This window comes from Chroicocephalus ridibundus, chromosome 9 (assembly GCF_963924245.1).
Source record: "Chroicocephalus ridibundus chromosome 9, bChrRid1.1, whole genome shotgun sequence".
NCBI classification, from domain to species: Eukaryota; Metazoa; Chordata; class Aves; order Charadriiformes; family Laridae; genus Chroicocephalus; species Chroicocephalus ridibundus.
The window spans coordinates 32,446,780-32,465,722 of NC_086292.1; the positions used below are offsets into that span (position 1 = coordinate 32,446,780).

Consider the following 18,943-nt stretch of genomic DNA (forward strand, 5'->3'; position numbering starts at 1 on the left):
ATGGGGTGTTGGTGTATCTGTCACTAGCCGCGTGTCCATCTGTAGTAGGCTGATTTCAGGTGAGAATTCTCAGTGTTTCTAGATGAAGAAGCTTTTCTTGTACAGGTACTCCTGTACCTGTGATTATTTTATTTTTTCCTTCTCTCCCTCATCTATTTTTGCCTAGTTCTTGGTCTTGCGCGTTTCTATTTTTGTCATAGTCAGCGGAAAAAGGGAATGTTCAATTCTAGAGGTGTATTCCTCAATTCTTTCCCGGGCTGGCATGGACCCGGCGGCGGGGCCCGGCGGGGGCGGGCCGGGGGCGGGGCTGCCGGGGCGCTGCGGGCAGCCGGGGGGCGGGCCCTGCGGCCGGTGACTTCACGGGCGGGCGGCGGCGGGCGGCGGGTCTGTCTGTCCGTCTGCCGGTGCCGGCTGCGGGGCGGAGGGGCCGCGGTGACGGAAGGCGGCAGCTGCGGCGGGCGGGCGGACAGACGGACGGGCAGGCGGCGGCGGGGCTGGCTCCCCCTTCCCCGGCCAGAGGAAGATGGAGCTCGGTTAGCGAGGGCTGCGGGAGGAGCAGCGGGGGCAGGTAAGGGCTGCTTCTCCCTCCTCTTTCTCCTCTCCCTTCCCCTGACCGGGAGCACGGCGGGGCCGCGCCGGCCCGTGCGGCGGGTGGCCGGTGCCGTCCAGCGACCGGTGGCCCGGGGAGCCCGGCCCGCAGCGCTATCCTTGCCCGCTCCGCCCGGCGGCGGGGGCTGCGGGCAGTCGCGGGGCAGAGCCCGCAGGCGGTGCGGGCGAGGCCGGGCGGCGGGACCCCCCCCCGCTTTGCGGCGGGGATGCGGGCAGGGCCTCCGGCGCTGCCCCCGCCCGGCCCCGCGCCGGGCTCCGGGAAGGGCTCTGCATTGCGGGCGCTCGCCCCGCTCCGCGCCCGCGGCGCTCCCGGCTCGGAGGAGCCGGGCCCGGGGGAGCTGCTCGGGTGAGGGGGCCGCTTTGGGCAGGGGGACACCCCCCCACATCGGCGGCTCCCCCGGCGGGGGGCCGGGGGGACTGACCTCATTCCGAGAAATGTTAGATGTACCCGTGGTATTTGTTCTCGCTCTGAAAGAGGGATCTGTCAGGATCTGTGTGAATAACGATCATCTGGAGTTCACAGGGTGCTGTACAGTGCAGTGAGGTAAAACGTGCATATAAAACATAATGCAGTGAGGCACGCGACCTTACATAATCTAAATTTAAAAAGCTCCCTACCCTTACCCCGGAGATTGTAGGAATGTGTCTGTTGTAAGCTCTTTCTGGAGGCTCATTAAATACCTCGTTGGCATGAAGATGCAGAGCCCTTCGTGAGCCAGTACTGAAAATAAAAGAATAAATCGTTGACTACTTTTGCTGTAGTTCTGTCACAGTAAGTTCCTCATCCCTGGTCAGCCTCATGCACACACAGTGATACTCGTGGCTACCTGGGCATACGTCGCTCTGCACTGCAAGTCTTCTGCCGGCCCTTAGATGTGCCTTTAAATTGACAAGCTATAACACTGTCATATGTTAACAAACTCTGAGGTTTCTCTCCCTAGGCCTGAGTAGTGCTGCAGTTTCTAGCATACAGATATAAATTTAGTGTAAACAGGAAGAAACCTTTCACACTTTTCATTTGACCTTCAGCATCTCAAATACTTGAAACTGATGATCAGGGCAAGTATTTTGTAATGGACTGGTTTAAAATATGTTGCTGGATGCAACATATAAAACTCAAATCACATCTAGGATGACACATAGTGTTCTGAGCTCTGTATCCAAACGAAACTAACATCTGATAAATTTGGCCCACATTTTATTTTAACTCAGTCCTTACAGATGACATTGACTTTAAAAAAGGTTGCTATGGCACAGATTTAAAGCAAAGTATATTAAGATTCTGGAATTGAACGTGCTGTTAGTGGGAAAAGTGTTGTTTTGTTACTTATTAAAATATGAGTGTGATGGCTGTTGAGGCTGGATCTGGCTCTGTTTTCCGCTGTTGATGCGAATTGACTAAATGGTCTCCCTTCTATGGATGAAGGCCAGATTTTGCCCAGGTGTGTCTGTGCTGCTCGCACAGGGACAAGCTAGAGTTTCCCCACTTGAATCCGGAATATACCTGAATATCAATGCCTACCTTCATCTGTGATACTTTCTGTTACAAGCCTGTATGCTTTTGATAAAGCTGTAAGATTGATTGTGGTGTGGATTATAGAACCAACGTGGGCTGTGTATGCCCACACAGCAGAAATGATGGTATGACGTGGAATAGAAATGACGTTTTTGTGAACCTTGCTCTTTTGTGGTATTACATTTTTATGTTTGCACCTTACAAGAAGCTCAGTCATCTTCAGGACAGCTTAATTCATGTATAATATAAGAACTGTTAGGAGTATGAGGCTGGGTAGGAATCAGGTCTAATAGACGACTAATGTGCTATATTTATAGTGCAAAAATAACCAATTGTTTGCTTAATCATAACGTATCTATTTTTGAAAAGGGTAGGTTTTTGCAAATGGGTTCTAGAAGATTTTGGTCTTGGTTTACCATTACAAATTCAAATAAAGGTGATAATGGCTGGATGTCATAGACTCCAATTAAGTGTGGAATGAATCGATGGAAAGGTACTTATTCCTTCTGTAGTAAGCCTGCCTCTGCACCTTTCCTTGTCCCTGGCATATCTCCCTTATTGTCACGTTGGCAGGCTTGGCAAAAAGGCCACGGACTGAAGAGACTTTTGGTGAATGGGACTCCAGGTCAGGAATTCTGTAGAGCTGTACACGTGCAGGCCTATGAACGTTGACCAATGCAACCACTGTGCTAATCGTTGCCATAGCTGCCCTTCATGTTACTCATTAAAAACTTAGGGAATCTGTGTTTTAATCAGCTAAGCTACTATATGTAGAACATCTAATTTTAATTTAAAGCTATATGTTTTAAATCTAATCAATATGATGTTTTCATGTCATTTAGAGTCTTGTATGAGTTCATTGGTATCGTATCTGTGTTATTTGGGGGAAAATATGTTATTTTATTAAATTTTTTATTTACTGCATAGACACATAAGAACTTTAAAAACGTGTATGTCATCCTGTTGTCACATATTGCTATTTAGCTCATTATTGCCTTTAGATGCAGTAACTTCTGTAGTCTTAACAGGAGGAGAACAGCACTGGCAAGGCCTTCCCACATAGTTACATATTGCTGGAGAGCACGTTGGAGTTGAAAGAGGGAAAGGACTAAGGGAACCAGCAGAATAGTTGTCACAAGATAGTCTTGACCTCAGATCTTACAGTGTTTAATGCAGTCTCCTTCTGCTTAATATATTCTGCATTGCCCAAAACATTGTGAAATCTGAATTTCCTTTTGACTTGATTTTAATAAAAATCTTGGGACTCATATTAAGCAAAAATTAAACATAAACTTTTAACTAAGAAAATGGGAAGCCCTCTAAATATCAAGTGCAACTGTTATTAAATTGGGGACTGAAAGAAATAGAAAAGGCTTTGTTGTTATTGTCATTTGCTGAAGACTTTGTAGTCTACCGGTTCGTTTACAGTTGATAGGCCCTGTGCAACCATGCAAATGCATTTATAGATATTTAGACTGAAGCATGGAGCTAAATGGTATTTGGACCTTCTGAACAAATTAATTGGTGGGAGATTAACCTGACTGCTTAGATGGTCTGAAAATTCAGCAGTGTAAGTACTACTTAGCAAGAGTAGAACTTTACCAGGGCAAGTGCGATATAAATGTTGCATAGATGTTACACTGCATCTTCCTGTGTTTCTTTATTGTTGGCTTCCTAAGACAAAGTATGACACAAAACTGAGGAAGTTGAGTGTCCCCAGATAAGATGACAGAACTGCCCTCAAATCCTTGATGGTAATTAATTGGTTTTATTTTAAAGGCAGACTGATTAGTGTATGCATGTAAACGTAACAACATAACTATTTCACCATCAAATATTTTCCAGTCTTTTTGTTTAGCTGCCCTTTCCCAATTTCTGACCAAAGGAGGAAAAATTGGAGATTAAAAGCAGTGAGATACTGGACATAAGAAGGACTTGACTTACAGTCCTGTCTTTACATTGTTCTAGCATAACTGCTGCTTCTGTGATGGGTTTTTCTGATTTTAAGTAGTTTGAAGAGACAAAGCTAATTGTGATGCATTTCAAGTCTCATTCTCGGTTTGCTTCAGATTTTTGTTCTTCTCCTGTTTGAGGTCAATGCTGTCTATTTTAGGATACAGTTATACCAGTGATTTTTAGTCATAGTGCTTTGCTGTAGTGTTTTACTGCAGAATGTTATTGACATTATCTGTACTTATCTTATTTAATATCTCTTGGATGGACCCTTGGCAAAGCTTTGGACTTGAAATAAATTGTTGGATTTGCTTATTAGCTTTTATTAAGAGGGTTTATAAATCCATTTAGTATTTTAGAGTCCCTCAGCTTTATGAAATACACTTTAATTTGAAAAAAAAATAAATTAATCAGAAATCCCAGAACAAGATCATGAATTTGCTCTAAATAGTTTGAAAATGTAATTTCTCATGTAATTTATAGAAGAAATGGAGGAGTGCTATTGCTGAAAGTATTTTCGAATACTTCCAGTTTTTTTCAGAATTAGCATATCTGCAAATACTTCATGATATATTTAGTAAAATAGTATGTTTCACATTGTATGTTGAAAATTTCATTAGTCAGAACACCGAGTTATGCTCTCTGATCATGATTACAACCTTGTATGTGATGCTTCAATACCATTTAACCTGTAGAGAGAACAAAGTATGCTTTTTATTAATACAAGGGTAAAGTAGCCATTTTTATCTGTCAGTGTTTTGCAGATACTCAGTGCTCTACAGGGATTTTTTTTTTTTTCACTTGCACATTCTCTTAGGATCTGCTGAGTAATCGTATGCATTGACGAGTTAATCAAAGAAGGGGCAAAACCCCTGTAGAAACTGAGAGCTGTGAAAGAATTTTGATTCTCATTTTTGTCACAATGGTTATATTTCCACTATTGTTTTCAGAATTAGAGTAAGGAACACTGAGAACTTGTTCTTTAATTATAGGCTTGAAATATCACGTTTCTAATCCTGATGTCTGCTGCTGCCATTAGTGACCTCTGTCATATGGAAATTTACAAAGTTGTTACTGCTGCATATGGCCAGGAGATGTAATATATTTCTAAGCTATTGCTATGATGTTATCAGAAACGTGTTCTGATGCCTGTGATTAAAATGGCTAGCTGCCATGGTGATAGTTCCATAGAAACTGGTAAAATAATCATTATCTATTAGGAAATCTGAATGAAAAAAAAATCTCTATTTTTCTGTCACTTATGTTTCAGCACCTCAGCAGGTATGAAACTCTGCTGATGTTATATTCCCGATGGAAAAAATTATTGAACAAATTCCTTTGCTCAGAGTTACGCAGCAGAGCAGGCTAAGGTTCTTGTATTGATGCTGCTGAAACATTAAATGTGTGAGCGTCTGATAGCTCAGTCATTCCACGGACTGCTTCTAGTCTCAAGAACCAAGGGCATTGGAGTAGAGGCCTTTCCTACAGTACAGCATTGATCCTTTGTTATTAAGTCACTTTACTCTCTTCTACTGTTATTACTTTCTAAATAGTGCAGTCAGTATAATTTTCTTCAAAAGCACTCCTCCAGCACAGAAGGGCTATGGCTGTGTCCCACAGGCAGTGTCTGCATAGACACTCCAAGCACAGTAAAGACAGAACTTTAATCTGGGAGCCTGACTTTGTGCAGGGTTTTGTCTATCTCAAACTATGCAAATTGTGAACACAAGAATGCCAAAGAAGATCATATAGCAGGTAATCTACTTGATTAGCTTTTCCCATCTCTTTTGAGATCTATTACAAGAAACAAAGTGTGAGAAACAGTCCTCAACTTGGATTGCTGTGTCTCTTGGTTGGGATGAGTCATTTCTCTATTACTGGTAAGTGACTCTATCAGGTACTTATATCCAATTGGAAATGGTTAAGCAAGAACATGGAGGGAGTGATCCCACATGTATCTGTCTAGGTATATACTCATTAAATTTCTGGCCAAACACTTATGTTGCCTTCAAAGTTCCTGAGATACTGCAAAGGAGCTTTTATCCTATGTTAAATAGTTTTCCCTGTTAGCACTGAGATCAGTGTAAAGGACAGGTTCTTGGTGGTAAACTTGAGTTTATTAGTTAGATTCAGTCTATACTAAGCAGCAATCAGTAGAAATAAATGCAGGCTATCAAACTCTATGCTTAAATACAGATATGACAGCACACTTGCTCTAATCAGAATAACATACTTATCTGAGAACAGAAGCCCGACCAAGGTGTTGCAGGTGGGTATGTCAGGGACACTTGGTCTCAGATCCTTACCAGAATACCTCACCATCCCTTACCAGAAGCCTGCCCATATCTTACCTCAGAATATTTAATATCCTGTTAGATTCTATTTTAAGTCTTAGAGCTGTTACATTGTCAATTCCAGAGAAAAGGAGGACATACAGGTGCATTAAATAACATTGTGGTAATGGGAAAAGATTATTTTAGTGTAAAGAAAGCATTGATTTAGCAAACTATAATTAAGCGTGAAACAATGAAATCACCTCCCATGTCTGTCTAAATAACTCTTTATATCCTTGTCTTGGGAAGATACAGGTGAATCAAAGGAGAGTACAAAGGGAAGGCAGATTTATGTAATTCCAACAGAAATAATGACAGAATATACAACCTGTAGATAAAGTTCACATGTGGGAGAGAGTCAGGGAGTATCATGTGTTCATCAGTTCTACAAGTACAGCTGAGCAAGGGCTGGAGAGAAACTTCCTTTCAGCACAAATTACCAGTAACGTAGTAGTCTCCAAGAGAAGGCCACCAGGATAATATTAAATAAAGTCAGGTTGATACAGTGTCTGCTGTTTGATAAGTTGAGGCTGTTTGCTGTTAAGAAATTGCCATTGAAAAGCAGTAACCTTTTCATTAACCGTGAGTACTGGGATGCCCAAGCATTTACAAGCTGAGAATTAAATTCCGAGATTGTGATGTTAACCTGAAAATTTGGAATTTAAAACAAAAATCACAACAGCTGAACAGCTGAGATGCTTTATATCAATTTCAATTTTTCTCAGGAAGTGTTTCATGTTTGGTTTATAATAATAATAATAATCGTGAAAGCAAGGCTTGAAACAAAACCATGTGAGGACACATCAATGCCAAGTCATTTAGGGGAAGCTCCAGGTCTGAGTGAGAGTTTGCCACAAGGATCTGAGGTCCTATGAGTTATTCTCACAGCTCTTATCATGTATAGTTTTGATATCCTGGGAGGCAGGAAAGAAATCAGATATTCTAATATTGGGCTTTATACCATGTCTCTTCTGTGTTGAAAGACCTGCACGAAACAATGAATTTTTGAGCCATGTAGTTGGGGATGACTTTTAGTGGATGAGGCACACTTGGAATGACAGGTTCTGTAGAAGCTAACTGTTTCTTAGCAATAGAGAGTTTGTTCCTTCAGGCTTCTTTATATGAATGCAATATTTTAGAACCTCAGATATACAGAACTCGCATCTATCTGTTTATAATTGAAGTTTTCTTGCATGTCTGTTATGGTGGAGGTCCTGTGTTCTGTTCATTGCTAAATGCTTGGAGGCAGAGTTTCAAATAAGCTAAGAAAAGTTGTTTGCACTCATATAAATAAGCGTCTTCTTGGAGGCACCCAGGAGTGCATTAGTGATTTTGGTTCGTTTCTCATATTCTTCTCTGTCTATAGTCATATTTGTATCTCTCTCCTCTAACATTACCAACTGAGGATGCTTAATGGATAATTGGCCCATGTGAACCTCATGAAGTTGAACCAGGCCAAGTGCAAGGTCCTGCACCTGGGCCACAGCAATTCCAGGCACGAATACAGGAACTCCTGGTATCAATACAGGCTGGGGGATGAAGGGATGGAGAGCAGCCCTGAGGAGAAGGACTTGGGGGTGCTGGTGGATGAGAAGCTCAACATGAGCTGGCAATGAGTGCTTGCAGGCCAGAAAGCCAACCACATCCTGGGCTGCATCAAAAGAGTTACGGCATCAAAAAAGTTATGGCCAGCAGATTGAGGGAGGTAATTCTATCCTTCTACTCCGCTCTGGTGAGACCCCACCTGGAGTACTGCGTGCAGCTCTGGAGTCCTTAGCACAAGAAAGACATGGACCTGTTGGAATGGGTGCAGTGGAGGGCTGCAAAGATGATCATAGGGCTGGAGCACCTCTGCTATGAGGACAAGCTGAGAAAGTTGGGGTGGTTCAACCTGGAGAAGAGAAGGCTCTGGGAAGACCTTATAGCGGCTTTCCAGTACCTAAAGGGGGCCTACAGGATAGATGGGGAGGGACTCTTTATCAGGGCCTGTTCTGATAGGACGAGGGGTAATGGCTTTAAACTGAAAGAGGGTAGATTTAGATTAGATATTGGGAAGAAATTCTTTACTGCGAGGGTGGTTAGGCACTGGAACAGGTTGCCCAGGGAAGTTGTGGAAGCCCCATCCCTGGAAGTGTTAAAGACCAGGCTGGATGGGGCTTTGAGCAGCCTGGTCTAGTGGGAGGTGTCTCTGCCCAGGGCAGGGGGTTGGACTAGATGATCTTTAAGGTCCCTTCCAACCTGAACCACTCTATGATTCTATAAGGACTGTATAACAGTTTTTGGTCAGGAAATAAAAAGATAGATATTCATTAGTGTATAGGCAGACTGTAAATGCTAAAAGCAGAATTTAGAATCTTCCTTATATCTAGTCTAAATCCTCCCTCTTTTAGCTTAAAGCCACTACCCCTTGTCATATTGCAACAGGCCCTGCTAAAAAGTTTCTCCCTGCTTTTCCTGTAGGCCCCCCTTAGGTACTGGAAGGGGCTATAAGGTCTCCCTGGAGCCTCCTCTTCTGCAGGCTGAACAACCCCAACTCTATCAGCGTGTCCTCTCAGCAGAGGTGCTCCCGCCCTCTGATCAGCTTTGTGGCCCTCCTCAGCACTCGCTCCAACAGGTCCATGTCTTTCCTGTGCTGAGGACCCCAGAGCTGGATGCAGCACTGCAAGGGGGTCTGACCAGAATGGAGCAGAGGGGCACAATCACCTCCCTCGACCTGCTGGCCAGGCTGCTGGGGATGCAGCTCAGGATGCAGTTGGCTTTCTGGGCTGCCAGTGCACATTGCTGGCTCACATCCAGCTTTTCATCTACCAGAACTGTATGTCAGAAGATGACAGAAGTCCAGATAGATGATATCTATAGCTCTTCCCTTGTCCACTGATGTTGTCACTCCATCATAGAAGGCCACTAGGTTTAACAGGCAGGACTTGCCCTGTCCTCCATGTGCCTTAGCATATCTTCTAGGATGGTCTGTTCCACGATCTTCCCAGGCACAGAGGTGAGGCTGACAGGTCAATAGTTCCCAGGGTCCTCCAAAATACTGTTTTTAAAAATGGGTGCAATGTTTCCCTTTTTCCAGTCATTGGGAACTTCACCTGACTGCCATGACTTCTCAAATATCATAGAGAGTGGCTTGGCAACTACATCAGCCAATTCCCTCCACACTCTGGGATGCATCTCTCAGGTCCCATAGACTTCTATATGTTCAGGTTCCTCAGGTGCTCCTGATCTTCTCTTATGTGGGGAGGGACTTTGCTTCCCCAGTCCCTGCCTTATGGTCCATCCACTCAAGAGGTGTGGGAAATGAGGCTGCCAATGAAGACTGAGGCAAAAAATTGTTGAGTACCTCAGCCTTCTCCTTGTCCATTGTTACCAGTTTGCAAGTCTTGCTGATGTGGGGTGGGGTGGAGGGTGATACACTTTCTTTGACCTTCCTTTTCTGGCTGACGTACCTGTAGAAGCCCTTTTTACTACTCTTTGCATCCCTTGCCAAGATCAGCTCCAGCTGTACCTTGCCCTTCCTGACCCCATCCCTACACAACCGGGCAGTGTCCCTGTACTCTTCCCAGGACACCTGTCCCTGCTTCCAATGCCTATTCATCTCTTTCTTGCCCTTTAGTTTGACCAGCAGGTCTTGACTCAGCAGCGCTGGTCTCTTTCCCTCCTTTCCTAATTTCTTACACCTGGGGATCAAGAGCTCTTGCACTTTATGGAAAGTGTCCTTAAAGATCTGCCACCTCTGTTCTGTTCCCTTGTCCCTGAGGGCAGTTTCCCAGGGGGTCCTATTGGCCAACTGCTTGAAGAACTGGAAGTTTCCTTTCTTAAAATTCAGGGTCCTGACTTCACTCTTGCTTAACCATATCCCTCAGGAAATATTTAATCAGGATTAATAAAAGGATACCTATTCTTGGCGAGAATAGAAGGAAACTAAAGGCTGTGAAAATGCATGTTCTATGAAGGTTACATCTTTTTTTTTCGTCCTCCTTCAATAGAGAAGATTCTCTTGAAGAAGCTCCATGTAGAGGTCTGTAATGTCTTCTGGGCAACACAGTTTACATTTATCATTCTGCATCGTTCAAAATTTTGCCTGATACTGACAGATAAAAGCATGTGCAGAAGAAAGAGTAGCACCATAAAGTCCAGAGCGGTGTTGTTTGTAATAATAATCGCTATCATGTGGTCTCTCTCTGGTCTATGTCATCTTTGTAACAGGAAATACCCGTTTTCCATTGCTCAATCCATCCCAAATACTTTTCTCAGTTCCTTTACCCTTCAAAGGGAGAACCCCTGCAATTGGCAGAGGAGGATGGGTCAAACAGAGGCTAGTAGGTTGGAAATTGAATCTCAGGACTTGTGACTGGGAGAATTAACAACTTCACAATGAGGTCCAAGTCTGTTTGAACTGCCTTTGTTTGTGATTATAAACACATGCTACAAACTATTCATTACTTAAAGTAAGCCTGAAGGCGCTGATTTACTGGCAGACGCCTTACTGATATGATGTATTGCCTACCTGCAGGCCTGGTAGTCCTCTGACCGCACAGAGATGATACGCTTGTTTCAGCAGACGAGCAATACGCAGTCGTACTGGAAAACCTGATGAATGTGCAGCCAGCTGAGGTATTGCCAGCCTGGCTGCTCTCCCTCAGTGCTAATGCAGATCAGGTGCTTGAGAGAAGCTCCTAGGAGCACCAAATGTTGCACTAGTGAGGTGTAGACCTCAATTAACATGGAAATATAAATCATTGCCTTTTGCTACCACAGGAGATGAATATTCATGCCTGAGCAGCTCAGTTGTGAGTATCTGGAGTTGATGAGATGGTTGCATCTAGCTGATAATCTCTTGACTTTCTTTGATATGGAATTTGAGAAACAGAGCCATTATCATTTTCCTTCCTCCAATTTTGTCTCCTAAAATATGCTTTTCATGAAAACAGGAGAAATGGTTCATTCAGGAGCTATTCAGTTGTTAGCTTTCATTCACATGCCTCTCATACTTAATATAAAATATTTTCCTATCCAGTATAGAGGGATATGTACTCTTGAGAGAAGATATCTCTGAAGCCAGTTGGTTGTCATTAAATGTATGTTTACAGCTATCAAAGAAAAATATGAAATACCCTTATTTGGATTTCATAATAAAGTTTACCTCCATAAAAAGATGCTTTATTTTTGTGCGGAAAAGGTTGGAAGAGCACATAATTTTACTCTGAGTGTTCTGTGTCAGTGTGGGTAGAAATAACCCTATGACTGGTTTTACCCCAATTATTATCTTATAGAAATTATAGTAACATATGCATACATATGTTTTCTGTGAACCATTTTTCTTCTACAAATCTGAGACTTATAAATGGAGGAGAAATTTAATCTGTCACTAACAAATTCCTTGAGAGCCACGCTGCCATGGTCCTTGGGAACTGGAGAAAAAGAGGTCCAGAGCTTTAAAAATGCAAAACCAAACAATCCACCTCCCCCAAACCACAGAAATAAATCTTCTTTCCTAGTAAAATAATGCTAGAAAATAGCCTTTGACTTGTGGAGTTCTGAGTCTCTTTGGCGGAAGATGACCTTAGAGGGGATAGTCATGGCAGTAAAATACACTTTAAGCTGAAATGCTGCAACAGTAAATAGCCAACAGTTGGGTTTAGCTCACTACTATTACTGTTACTCTGTTCACACCTGGAAAACAGAGTCTTCTGCTGTTGGAGAGCTTCAGATTAAGTCCCAGATGTTTAGAATGCTTCTCATGACTGGTATCTATGGAAAAAAAATCTATTTTGTGCTGCTTGAAGTGATGCCATGTCAGCATATTCACTTTTAAAGTGGGGCAAAATGTAACTGTATAAAATAGTTTGCCAGATAGATGTGACTTCTTGGTGATGTTTTATCCACAAGCTGTAGCTTTCTTGGATATGGAAAAAAAAAAAGAGAAGAATAGATTTCCAGGAAACCTGTACCCTCCCAGTATTGTAGAGTATATTTCATGGTCTTAAGAGGAGGTAATTTTATAACCAATTCAATGCTGTGCAGTAAAATCCTGGGATCTAGATGAAAAAAGTCCCTAGTAAGTGAAACTCTAATTATAGTAGCTTGTGCTTATCTTATTTGTTTTTATCACCATACCATGAGAAATTTAATGTAGTGTTAATTATAATTGTGTAATTTGAGATAATGAGCACTACACACAATCCAATTCATTTTTTCTTCTTTAAATGCAACAGTGAGAAGGGGGTTTGCTAGTGTTATGAAGGTAAAAACGCCAAAGCAGAACTTAACTTTCTGTACAGATCTTTATGCAAAATGTGATCTTTACTTGATCTTGCATTTGCTTGCAAAGCAAATGAAATGCGGTACCTGTATATCTAAAACTATATATATGTATATAGTTATAAGGGGCTACCAGTTGTTTTTGAAACAAAAGAAAAAGGTTGTTGAAAACGTGGCAAAAGACTTAGAGGCACGTGTTTTAGAAGAATGTTATTGACAAATAGCAAAATTATTTATTAAAAAATCTGTAGAAATCTTTAAACCTCGTAGAGTTATTTTGAAGTAGGGAAGTAGCTAATCCTACAGTATTCTGCCAGAAAAGTTGGCTTTTTTTTTTTAAATTTTTGTAGGTTCCTGAGCAGCAAGGTAAGATAAAAGCTTATTGCCCATTTAATAAAATATCTGGATGGAGAGAGCTGCTAATAATATGCAGTGTTCCTTCTGTGTTGCTTCTGGATGTTCCCACTGTTTATTTGCCTGGAATGTAGAGATGTTATATATTTGTAGATCTAACAGCTCGTCTTTTCTTCAAGCCTGGCACTGTTAAATTGGGTCACTGCATATAATGCATGTTAAATAAGACAAGAGGGTTTTTGGTATTTACAGAACAAGTTAGTAGCAGGATTTCATAGTATTACGGGAAACATATATTACAGTTAAGAATTAAGCACATTTCCTTTGAATACATTACTATCAGTTCCCAAACAAAGTAATGTGTTCTTCAGTAGTGCATCTGCTTATGTATGTAAATTTGATAAACTTGACCAAACGTAACAGAAGGCAGACTGTGGCTCTGAGGTTCAATGGCTTGGTAGATCTTTGATTAGTGTTTTGCAACAGGACACTTAATTTTTGTGTTTTAATATTTGAGATAATTGTACCTTTTTTTGAGAGACAGAGAGAGAGGCTGAAGTGAATTATTTTATAGTATCAGTAGCCTCTGCAGAGAGAATTGTTTTAAAATTTTCCAAAGCTCCTTGACTCACTTGAAAAGCTGACTACAGGTCCTTAAGAGATCACAGAACTTCTGATAATGGGATTTAGGCTTCTAGGTCATATGAAGTATTTTTTAAAAGTTTATTCTTGTCCCGATGATTAAACTGACAGATAAAGTTGTAACTTCATTAATAGTCAATCTGTAAAACCCCAATTCAAAATATTGATTTTACACCTGAAAAAGTGGAGCTGTGTATCAGCCCAAACCCTTGTGCTTTCTCTGTTCTTCTGTAATTTGTAAAAATAAACAGTTTCCTAGTCCTTAGACAAGTCTCTTTAAAACCAAACCTGCAGTTATATAGTCTTTCCTAAACTATGGCAAATATGTTTCATACTGTCATGTCTCTGCTAGGCATTCCTTCTACTGCTTTTTTGCTGTAACAATAGGAATTGAGTATGTGAGAAAATACTTGTTGATTTTTAGGGCATTCAAGCAAACATTGCTGTTCATAAACACAATATTTTTGGAGAGAATTCATCAGTTGGAAGATAGTATTTCATGTCAGCTCAGATGGTAGCCTAAAAAGCATGGTTTTTTTTTAACTGAGAGCTCACACACTCTTTCTGCTTTTTTTTTTTCTGGGTATGTTTCTGTATGTCTTTACTAGCTTTGAAAACACAATTGGGGTTCTGCGGAAATCCACAAATGTCCTGAATCTGGCATTAGTTAATATTTTCATTACTGACTGGGATGAGAACACCTGCATTTTTTATCTGTGAAAACAAGATAAGGAGATATTGCAAGAACTTTAGAGGGTAGGAACAGAATGAAACATGGCCTTGACAATTTTTTCTGTGGGGAAAAAAAGTCTTTCTTAGCATCCTAAGCTAAGACAGTTGTTAAATGTCATGCTCAGCTTCAGAGCTTATATGCGATCACTGAAGATGAGCATCTGCCTTAAATAAAGGAGTAGGTCATTAATCTTTTGAGAGCTGTTCGTGCCATCTTTGCAAATAGAGAGGCCTTGAGGATAACATATTTCAACAGCAGAGCCTGCTAGGTGTTGTGTGTCAGTGTGTTGTTAATTGGAAGAGAATGATAGTATATTAATAAACATGTATGCTTGTGAGCTGAGTTGTCACCAATCTGTTTAAAATATTTTAGTTGCATTTCTCAAATCTTTACTGTTAATGAAATTACCTTGTAAGATCTTGTGTATCCGAAAAGATGCAGTAACAGTGCCAGAAACTAAATTAATATGCCATGGGAGCTTTCCTAATGAAATTAATATGGCATTTATAACCTTTTTAGAGAGGCTTTTCACCAATTACAGCATAAAATGAACTCCCAAGGGACTAAGATGCTCTTTTTTTGCCCAAGCTTTTATACTTCTGCCTGCTTCCTTTCACGGTATGTGAAATGGAAATTGTGAAACAAAATGTATTTCTTTGATACTGTTCCGTGGATTCATAACTTTTTAATTATTATTGTGAACTTCAATTTTAGATGAGCATTTAATTTTTTTAAACTTGGTAGGCTGTGTTTTTTCATGAGGTAGCAGCAACTAGCAGTATGACATTCATTTTTCTTTTGAAAGAATGTGTTTTCCACTTTCTACCAAAATGCTTCTATGATGGCAACGCAAAACTTCAACTTGAGGCCTGCAGTTATAAAGTTGAATTGTGTAAATATTTTTCCAGTTTGGGGGAGCTTGATTTTGTCTTTTCTTCATATGGCTTTTGTTTTATAAATGGTGAATAAAATGTGCTTAAACTTTTGTAAATGGATTGTTTTCTTCCTAAGGTAGGCCAGAGCGTGCTGAGGAGAACTAGCAGGAAACTGAGTATTACAGCTGTCCAAGGTGAGACAGGGCTAAAACCAGCCTGTAGTGGAGCTACGTACTGGGGTTTATTTAAGAACCAACAAGTTTTAAGCTTTTGCCACACTTGATTCCCTTTGCATACTCACCCGTTCTGCTGCCAGTGCTGCCTTCACTCAGTCTGGACGTCCCATCCCAGCCGGGCGATCATGGCTTGCTTGGGAAGGCTGGCTAGAAAGTTATGTTGGTTTATGCTGTGCATCTCCTTGTAGTTACTGATCCTGGACATGGCTGGCCAGAGTCCCTGGGCATCCCCAGCATTCGCTTGTCTTCATGCAACTCTGATTTCCGGGATTTTCCCTCGCTTCCAGAGTCTCCTGTCCAGTCACAATGTGTTGCCTTCTTTCCTCGCCCCTTCTTTCTGAGACTGCTGCTTGTTTCTGGGAACCCTTATTTTTGGCACCCAAACTCCTATTTTCCCCCAGTCTAAATAGTCAGTGTGCAGAACCGTGATGTGTGAGCAGCCTTTGAATTGCCCGTTCTGCCACTGTGTTAATTGGAGGATTCAGAATGTGACCTTTCGGTTTAGTCCAGGTGTTACCAAATTTACAAGCAGCCCGCACAGATGGCAAGTACCAGTCTTCTGCTTGAGAGTTCAAAATTCAGTTTCAGACATTCGCCCACAGATGCACATGTATGCCCAATTATCTGCTGCCTGTTAGCATTTGCAATCAAAGCTATTCTTTTCACTATGACAGCAGCTAATGTACTTGCACCAAAAGCTATGTTCGGTGCCACCAGCAAAACCTTCATTCACCTTGTCATAGTCTCTGATCTTGACTAACACGAATATCTAGCTTTTGCATCTTTCTTATAGGAACTGAGTTTCTGAGATCACTTGGTAGGGAAAGAATCCAAATGTGGACTGGTGCTGAAACAGGAGGGACAGCGTGTGACTGTCAGTTTACAATCTTGTATGACCATTTCAGGGTTTACTCTATTTGGAGGTCTTGTATAATACAAGAACTTTCACGTGCTGCAGTACTTCACGTGACAAATTCCAGGTAGCTTTACAGTCCTTCAATCATGCAAAAGACTCCCCTATTGACTACGTGTGTAGAAACATACAGGTAAAACATAAAAAAAGGAAAGTGGCCTAATAATAGCAAGAAAATGTTTTTGTTCTTAGTGTGAATTTTGTTTATTTCTTTTCAAATTTACATCTAACTTTTTGTTGATGACCTTTTCTTTGGTGCTTCCTGCCTAGTTAATGTGAGGGCGTTCCTTGCTGGGCTGGGGAAGGGTCAAGTTCCCCCTTGCTTCTCTGAGTCACCAGTCTAGCTGGCTGTCACGTCTGGAGGGAGCTGGCCTCAGAAAGCATTTTGGGGCGTTCAAGGTCCAGAAGTATTTCCAGTCCGATGTGCATCTCACTGTTAGCATTCCCAAAACTTTTTTCTATGATTAAAACACTGGTATATTTGAAATAAATGGACTAATGGACTTTCTTACATTGCCTTATAGAAGCAATACAGTTATTTCTGCATTTCAGGATATGTAGAGGAGAAAACATTTGGCATATGAAGAACAACTTCAGAGATGAGGAAACGTCTTCATTTTTCTCATGCCGTCCTCCATTTGAGGAGCAGATATTCATCTCTTGCTCTTCCCTTGCATTCTTTCTGCAGCTTTTGGTTCTGCTGATTTATTTGAGTCAGTGGTTTATCTACACCTTCAGTGTTCCCAAGACAAAACAATACGGAGTCTGGTTGTTTCTTCTGTTGGTTTAGCATCCTTTCTGCTGCTGAGTATCAAATTTTATTGAGAATGTTTTGGCCAGCTCCAAGACTTGTGCTACTGACTGAAACCAAAGGAATAGTTGCAGAATGTGTGCTGGTCAAAAGCACCTCTGCCATTCCATCTGGAAGGAAATCACAAAGTACTTCTCAGGCAGTATGCACTCCGTAAGAGAGATGTCTTCGTATTTTTTTACTTTTAATTTAATCAATTAGAGGAAAGGGGTCAGGAACCCTTGGAGAAGGAAAATACCACCCTTTGTGCAAAGATCAAACAAACATTCTAGACAATAAGCCTTCTCTGTATCTGTGTGTATATAGATATATATACACACACACATGTCTGTATATGCGTGTATTTATATGGACATGTGCACACCTCTGTGTGTGCATGTACATCTAGAACAGGGTAGCGTGCCATTCCTGGTGTTCAGTGTAAGCTTTGTCCACAGGCCCTTCCTTCCTCTCCCAGATGGTTTTTGTGTGTTTTTTTCCCCACAAAAGCATAATATACTCGTAGAACCACTGCAGTGTTTCTAGTATGAGTGCCATAATCCTCTTCCAGTTTCTCCCGAAAATCTCGAGCCATTTTTCATGTGAGATATTTTCAGTTTGGATTATCAGACAACCAAGGAATGTACGGGCTATTTATTGTTCCAAATGAACAGTATCATGACTGTTAGCAAAATGCAGCTTTAGCAGTTATTGTACATTGTTTGTCTTGGTTGTGGTGAAGCATCTAAAAGCCAGGGTTTTTAAAATTTTTTGGTGCCAGTGACTTTTTGCTTAGGATTCATGTACAATCTTAGAAATAAAGAAATAGCCAGCATCTGTCAAAAGTTACAGCTGTACCAAAATGTTTTATTGATTTGTTGTTCAGTCGCAGGAAATCTGAAAGCTGTGAGATACAGTAGTAGCTTGTCTGGACTACTTCCTCAGTTAAAATGAGAGAATGTGTTTACAGTAGCTACTTACTAATGGTGAGTTGAATGATTTCTAGATGTTTGTCATAATTTGTGCATTAAACAAAATGCTTGATGAAAATCAAGCCCCGTAATTTTACACTTTCAATAAAAGCTTCATTCTGTCATCCTGGAAAGACAAAGAAATTAGCCTACATGTAACTATATCCACTGTAAAACTACTTGCTTTTTCCTCAGGTGATGGGGAAGGGCCTTTGCATAATACAAGCATAGTGCTCTCGAGTTGCCTTTTTTTTTCTTTTCCTCTTTGAGGTTTTTTCCTCCCTGTGGGGGAAAGAAATTCCTTGAGAAGCAAGAAAGCTGTATTCTTACAAAGGTGAATTTTGCATTCTTTTGAATAGGGAAATATGCTGTTTGAGATAAAGATCATTAGCACCAAGGACTGGCAATTTAATTGACCAACCCCCCCCTCCCCCCTCATTATTTTGTTCATATGTATGACCTGGGCTGAAAACAACCTCACAGTTGCAAGATGCGATTGAATTGTAAGAGACAGTCTCTCTTTATACAGACGGTGAATGTCATATACAAAACTACATGACGTTTCTTGTAGCAAACCTGGCACTGGAAGGGGAATTAGGTTCCTGCTGAGTGGCTATGTGGTTATTGGCTTATCATCTAAGATCTCTTATTATTAAAATGTTTCCTGCCTCATAAAGAATATTTGTAAAATGATATTATGATAATCACCATCTTGACTGATACATGAGTGCTGAAGCGCAGACATGGAATACCA

The 18,943-nt window shown here is 41.3% G+C and overlaps 1 protein-coding gene across 8 annotated transcripts in view; it reads left to right on the plus strand.

The window, feature by feature from the left end:
• Positions 1-373: 373 nt before the first annotated feature.
• The window catches only part of OTUD7A (OTU deubiquitinase 7A), a 151,904-nt gene continuing 133,334 nt past the window's right edge, over positions 374-18,943 (plus strand). For all 8 annotated transcript variants that reach the window (XM_063345785.1, XM_063345784.1, XM_063345783.1 and 5 more), the window contains exon 1: positions 374-568. The gene's annotated coding sequence lies outside the window, so the exon portion shown is untranslated. The remainder of the gene's footprint in view (positions 569-18,943) is intronic.